A 7,481-nucleotide genomic window follows, 5' to 3' on the forward strand; every position below is an offset into this window, starting at 1 on the left:
TATTGTATTTTATATTATTTGTATAATACTACGGGGAAAAAAAAAAAAATCCACTCCGATGACAAAGTAAATTAGATGATGGAACAGATCAGTCTCTGAATAATAACGCAAGGCTGTTGCGCACAACGTCAAGAGAGCACTCGTTTTTCCAATTTTCAGAAAAAATTCACCCAAAAAAAAACTACTTGTAAGTGGGGGAAAACCCTTAAAAATCGTCACTGTCTCGTAACTGTTTTGATCCTCGTCTGTTCTCCTCCTCTGACAAATAATCCATAAAGCGGAACAGGAATCCCCCCCCCCCCCAGGAAAAATAGGGGGCGCGGGTGACGTTTTAAAAAAAGATAATGAATCAGAGAAAAAATGCATTCCAGCATGTCCGCAAGGCCAATTAAATCTCTTCACCGAAAGCGGGACTCTTACCTAGAACGTCCAAGTTAGAGGTTGGCTCCTCTTCTGACCGTCGATTTTTCAATTATTATTTTCTTTTTTCAGATTTTCCACGGAAAAAATTCTCAGATCCGCTGATACGTCTGAAACGCTTGGGAATGAATGCACTAAATCTAACCATTAAGAAATTACTGCTTGTGCCTCCATTTTAATGCCTGAGAGCCCGGAAAAAAGAAGAAAAAGAAGAAGAAAGTGAAGAAAAGAGGAGGAAAAAAGCAAGAATAAAACCCTCCTATACAATATCCATAAATGGTATAAATGACGTTACTTAAGGAATCTACATTGTTTGCATTTCGCATGTACAACATTTTTTTTATTATTTAATAAATAAATAAGTGAATACACATATAACACCTTGGCTACTCATTTCTCTACAATCCTATTTCAAAATGATGTTACTAATGAACGATTTCATAAAATAAAAAAAAAATAATGATAACAAAAGGTAGATTCTATTCTCATTCTAGCTTAACATATCACGAAAGAAGGCTCAAGTCTTTGGTTGTTTAATGTTTATCGTACTCATCATCGACACATCATCGTAAGGAACTCTTACGCGCTGAGATATGAAGTAAGCGATCGAAAGTGCAAAGTAACATACGATTCAAGTTCATTCAACTATGTAGGACCGCACGACCACGTGCTATGGAACGTAAGGTGTAGGAAACCTATGAGCTCCAAAAATTAATTGCATGGTGCGTGAATATGCTATTACTTAGGCACTTTTTTTGAGAGCTTTTCGATGGTGAAACAGCAGAAATGCGTATTTCGGTTTGCGACATTGCAAATTTCCTGTCGTATTTTATTTTCTATATCGAAAACTACTAAACGTCATTTCTTCGAAACTCTGGTGATTTTTCTTCTACACGAGTGTGAAAATTTCGAGGCAGGATTTATGTTCGGTCTCCTTTTAAGAAGTAAAATAGGAGCGGAGTTTTTAAAACACTATAACTGAGGTGCGTATTTTTGCAGTTTTATCGTCCTTTTGTCTTTCAAATTTTAACTGAGCTTGTGCAATATCCATGGTTGAGGTAAAAAAATTCGCTTGAAAACATTTTAAAATCTCAGATTATTTTGTGTATTATTTTATTAATTTATTTATTTTAGAAAACAAACCAAAAAGTAGCCTCAAATTTCTCTGTAAATATATTAGAGTAAGTGAAGAATTTTCACGAAACATAAGGGGAAATTTTGGGTAGGTTTTCTTTTAAAAGAAGAAAATATCGAAGGAGCGTTGCAACGTTGCAACTGACGGTACGCATTTTTCGATTCACTCAATGGACAAGTCAGTGCCGATTAGGTTTAAAATTGTGACCGTCTTGGACACACTTACAGAAACTGCCCTGATAAAAAAAAAAAAAAAAAAAAAAAAAAAAAAAAAAAAAAAAATCTGGCACTGACTGCTTTTTATTGGTTAGAATTAAAAATGTAAACTTATCGTGCCAATGGCTACTTCAAGGGACTTCAACTGATTGTTGGCGATTACCACTTTCCTGTAAAATCAAATATTTCACCTCCAACATAGTTCACTTTTTTCACCGATCTTCTTCTTTTGGCTTTATGAGCTTTCGCTCTTAAAATTTTTTGATTTTTTGCCTCAAGTTTCGGAACCGCCAGTTTCAAAACTATTGAAGGGTCGCGTTATACATATAAAAAAAAAAACACTCTAAAACTTGAACGCGAAAAGAGAGCTATGACACGCGAACATCTCCACTTCAAAAAGGAGTGTGCTTTTTTGATATTCCATTTTCATTTCACCAGCCTCTTTTCTACCACACCAGTCTTCTACTAAGTACTTTAAATTTGGTGAGAAATTAGACATAAAAGCCCACAAAGTAAATTTTGCTAATGTGCACTTTTTGTCATGAATTTGTATTCGTATTCGTTTACGCCACGCCGCGGCCGCAGCCGCACGTCGCGCCACTCTGCGCGCTGAACTGTGCCACACTGCGCCGCATAAAGCGATTTCGTTCAGATCGCGTAAATGTGATGAATGTTGCTCACTAAGATTTTGAAGGCTCTTTTAAGAATTATAAATGTAACTCCTCTTATTTTATGCGAGCTATCCTTGCGCTGCTAATAGTTTATTTACTTGATCAGTTGGCAAAAGCTCGCTAGAGGAATAGACCTTCTTTATCGAACACGACGTGAGGTTTTATAAGACCGTCTCAAACTTTGTTTTTTGTGTGTTTTTCTGTTAATTTTTGCTGGATTCATGGCCATTTTGAACGATTTTTAATCATTCCCAACCTGAACCAAAAATAAATAAAAATTTAACTAGAGGGAGGCGTATTTTTGTTTGCGATATTGCAAATTTACTATCATATTTTACATTTCGCAGGGATGGAAATTTTGAAACAGTTGCATTTTCTATTTCAATAACTTTCTCTAAAATTTCATATTCCTCTGAAAAATTAAATACGAGCAAAATTTTTAGAACACCGCAGTCGTACTCTGCATTTAAATAGTTTAGGTAATCGTCAATAAGGAGACCCTCTTTTGGCCCTTGAGCGACGGAATCAGGGACTTTAGAATGAGTTCGTTCGGTAATTTTTTATTGCTGGATTTTTGTAACAAAAAGGGTGTAATTAGTTCACAAGAATATTCTCGGATTTTTTTTAATGATGTTAAAGCACCGAAAAGGAGTTCAAAGTTGCATATTTTTTTAAACTCTTTTGTCTCTGATTGCAATTTATCTCGAGCCAATTTTCCTCGGTAATTTTTATCAAGTATGATAAGAGTTGCATCGTCTAGACCTAGAATACAATCATATGAGGTAAGATTATATTGGTTTTTCGTGTTCCGACAATTTATTCGCGAATAAATTTTCCTTTTTTGTCATAGATTACAATCTATTTTTTTATCATCTTATAGTAATTCATGAATGCGTCCTATTAATAAATCGATTTATAAGTAATAATTATGATGAAAAAAAAGTTCAAAGAAGTAACCCATGAAAAGTTATTAGCAGACGGGATTAGTTACATATCCTCAGAAAAATTGTTTTTAGCCAGCTATCACTGCAAAAAATAAAAAAACTCAAACAAGGTATCGAATGCAGGTAGATTGCTACTGCTTGAAATTCCCACTGACTATCATTCAAAGTCAAGACCACCCTTTACATTTTATAGAAATAAGCTAGAGACCCAAGTGCGTATTGTTGCCATCAATTCCTTGCATGTTGTACAATAGCCCAAGTAGTGCAGGTTGCAATAAATTGCAATTACTTGGTAACATTACTGCTATTGTGCGGGAGTGTTGCATATTTTGTCTACTCACTAATTGAAGGGGCTCCTCTTATTGAAGTTTATTCTAGTAAAGTTGAAACCCACTTCAATTATTTTTGCATTGCAAATTGTCTACCTTTGTTGAACATGGAATTAATTTAATCGTCTAAAATTGGCATTTAAGACCAAATGATGTAAAATATTGAAAAGTCATCTCGAAATTTTTTCCTTAAAGTACATTGCAAAATTATTTTTATTCTTTCGTCATACTGAGCTCCTCGGAAATTAAAAGAAAATCACAATTATCTACCTCGTAAGATAGTTAAAAGATACCTCTATCTATTACGTTTATCATACTGACCATACTATACTAAATCAATTTCTTATCTACTATATTCAATCTTAATATTTCAGCTAAAACCTCCAATGTGACTGTGAAATGTATCATTGCAAGACATTTGCTCTAGTATATCACCTGATTTTTCAAATCTTCATCTCAAGGGTGATGTATAATACTTTTCATTGAAAATGACCGAAATGTTCATAAGAGCATCGTCGAGCACTGAATGTAGAAAAAGCTTCAAGTTCTTGGAATATCGCAATACGAAATGGATCAAAAACATCGAATTTTAAAACTTCGAGACCGCATGTTAACGTATGAAATGGAGATGAAGCCAGAAGAAGTTTGAAGAATGGCACACAGTAAGCGGTCTTGAAGGAAAAGAAAAAAATATGCGACGATAATGTACCCAAAAACGGTTCGTAGGGGATGAATCTATGGTACGTGTAGATTTAAAATCGTGAAAAATCAAAATTTTGGCGGATTCTATTTTCGAAATATCGCAACTTTAAATTCTCATAGTAAAGGCAAGTTCTCTACTAATTTTGATCCAGTTTTTATTTATGTGTCCCAGGGCCGGATTTACCTACTTGCCGCCCATGGGCCGCCTGTATTTTGCCGCTCCTTTCTCATTCGTTTTGAAATATCAATAGCGGGGGAGGGGTGCATAAGACGCGTTTACTCGTGTTGGACACATTTTTTAGGAAAGCCCTGTTAACACTACTGGCAAAAGTTCACGGAACTTTGCGCGAAAGTTAAGTTCCGTAAACCTATTTCTGTGTGGACAAGGCCTTCCATTCAGAACGAACAAATTATGAAAGAACAAACATAAATGTAGTTAAATGATTTTAACTTCCGCCGTCGCGCCGCGCAGCCTGCACCGTGTTTGGCGCAATGCGTGAAGTATTCCGACAGTCTTGTAGGCGCAATGCGTTTCACGCTGACCGCTGCTGAACGCACTGTGTTTGACGCAATGCGTGAAGTATTCACGCAGTCTTGTAGGTGCTAAGCGTTTCACGTTTGATGCAATGTGTGAAGTATTCGTGCAGTCTTGTAGGTGCTAATATGTATTACATGCCGACCTCCGCGCCGAGGACTTCTCCTTTTCATCTCAGTCCTCGTCATCATTTCTCTCTAAGTCACGCCGTTCCAGGCCAAATTGCGTGTTTGGTTTCTCTCTTATTAACTCGACTAATTACAGGTGCTGTCTCTCGAATCACTGAAATACGACAAAATTAGAAATTACTATACTTTAACTCTCAGGAAACGAGAGATTTTGTCGCCTTTTCTCGTTTGTAATGTTTTTTTTTCAAAATCCGATTTTTTTTAAAAAAAAAGTGCAAAATTTGCCGCCCCATTGATTTGCCGCCATTAGCCGCGGCCCATGTGGCCACCCCCTTAATCCGGCCCTGATGTGTCCATTGAATCAGTGTCGATTGGTTCACGTTGATCGATTCACGTTTTTATTTTTTGTTCGATTCGTGTCGATCGAATACATACCCTCTCGTTGCACATAGGCTTCCTATCGCACTCTTTTTTTAACTGAACAATGCGCGTTATGCTGTGTCTGCAGCGAATGTTGTTATGAATATGTTGTACGTGCTGATTTTAGATCATTACATACTCGACTCTCTGAAGGCGTTTTATATGCACATGTATAGCGAAATATGTTGGAGAACGAACGAAGAAGGGATTAAGCGATTCATTCGATTCAATCTCTCTTCTGGTGTTCTCCAACATATTGTGCTATCTTTGCACATAAGCGCCTTCAGAGAGATGAGTATGACCTAATAAGCTGAAATCAGTACGCCCAACATATTCGTAACAACAATTGCTGCGGACGCAGTTGAAGGCGAATTGAAAACAACCGCATAACACACGTTGGAAAACATTTTAGCTTTTTAATTAATAGGTATTGTTACTAAAAGAGGGTTGTATTTTATGATCTTCTTATGGAGAAGTTTAGCCTTAACTTCCCGCCTAAACTGAAAAAGCGCCAACACCACAATGGTTTTGAGGCAAAAAAATAATGCGACACAAATGTACCCGAAAACGGTTAATTTGCATGCAAGGGGTGAATGTATGGTACGTGTAGCTGTAGCATTCCCAGTGCTTCGAACATGTACTATGGAGATATTTACAATTCTGATCAATATCCCAAAACGTCATTTCCATCTATGAATTTTAAACTATGCTCCACGTGTCTTAAAATGACAAGGATTTTCAATGATTTAGAAGGAGTATTGGTAATACTTCTAATAATGCTTTACTTAGCTCTTCAAGTCGTCAACGTGTAATTATACAAGCAGGGCCGAGGATCAACTAAGATTGAAAAGATCGTCTCAATGCATGGATCTTAGCATTATTTTCCATGAACTACGAAAACACACCATCAACTCCCTCACCCCAACAAGACTTCCTGTTTTTTATTGCAGATATTTTGATCGATTGCCTCTTTTGCATGAAGTAGTCAAAAGGTCAATATTCAAAAATGGGGCCCTATATGAAACGAAACTTTCGTCTCGTATACGAAAGATCTCATTCCTGAATCTCGCGACACCTGAGCCGCCGCACCCGTAGACATCCACAGAGCGTGTGTTGCCTGAAACTGGTTTACAGCTACCGCCTTGGATTTGGAAAAATCTTTGAATGAAACGTTGATTTTTTTACTTAAAATTTGGATTCTGTGACCGAAAAACACCGGAATCAATACCTCACTTTGCGTTATTTCGTGGTAATGGTTTGTTCACCCATGCGGCGGCAATTTTGAATGCCTTCCTAAATAGGGGGAGGGAGGGGTGTTTGGAATTTCAAACATTAATTTCCCCTTCCTAAACATCTAAACTAGGAAGCAATGAGAACAATTGGCATTTTTTTTTAAATTATAATCACAAAATTTCTCGACAGTTTCGGGTATGAAATCTTTAAAAAAAATTGTGAAATGGGGCACAGAATATTCACTCATTAGCAACGTTAATGCATTGACGAAATAATGCCGCATATTCACTTTTAGTTTAATCGGCATCTAGTCATAATGGGATCATTTCGCAGAGAATTCATCTGAAAATAGAAAAAAAAGCCCAAATCGTTTAAAACCGTCTCGTGCAATTTTACGTACCAAAATGAGCTCTGAGAAAGGAAATAAAAAGTACATAAAGTAGACGATTTAGCCTGGAATAATTGCATTATTTTTTAAAGCTCTTTCAAAAATATGATTTTTACAGGTTTATATAAAATTGTCTACACACCACTGTAAAATGAGTCAGTCGAACAAACAAGTTGAATTACTTGCCTATTTTTACCTTACCGACTAGTAATCTCCAAACGGATGGCCAGAAATTCCTCATGCAGGGCCAAGAAAGGGCCCTTACAGGCAACTGTCCTTCATTTTCAATCTCTGGCGTTTCCAATCGTATGGACGTTGATCTTGATTTTTTAGCATTCTAAAAGTATGTATGAGTTAGAAT

This window comes from Bemisia tabaci, chromosome 6, assembly GCF_918797505.1.
Source record: "Bemisia tabaci chromosome 6, PGI_BMITA_v3".
Classification (NCBI taxonomy): Eukaryota; Metazoa; Arthropoda; class Insecta; order Hemiptera; family Aleyrodidae; genus Bemisia; species Bemisia tabaci.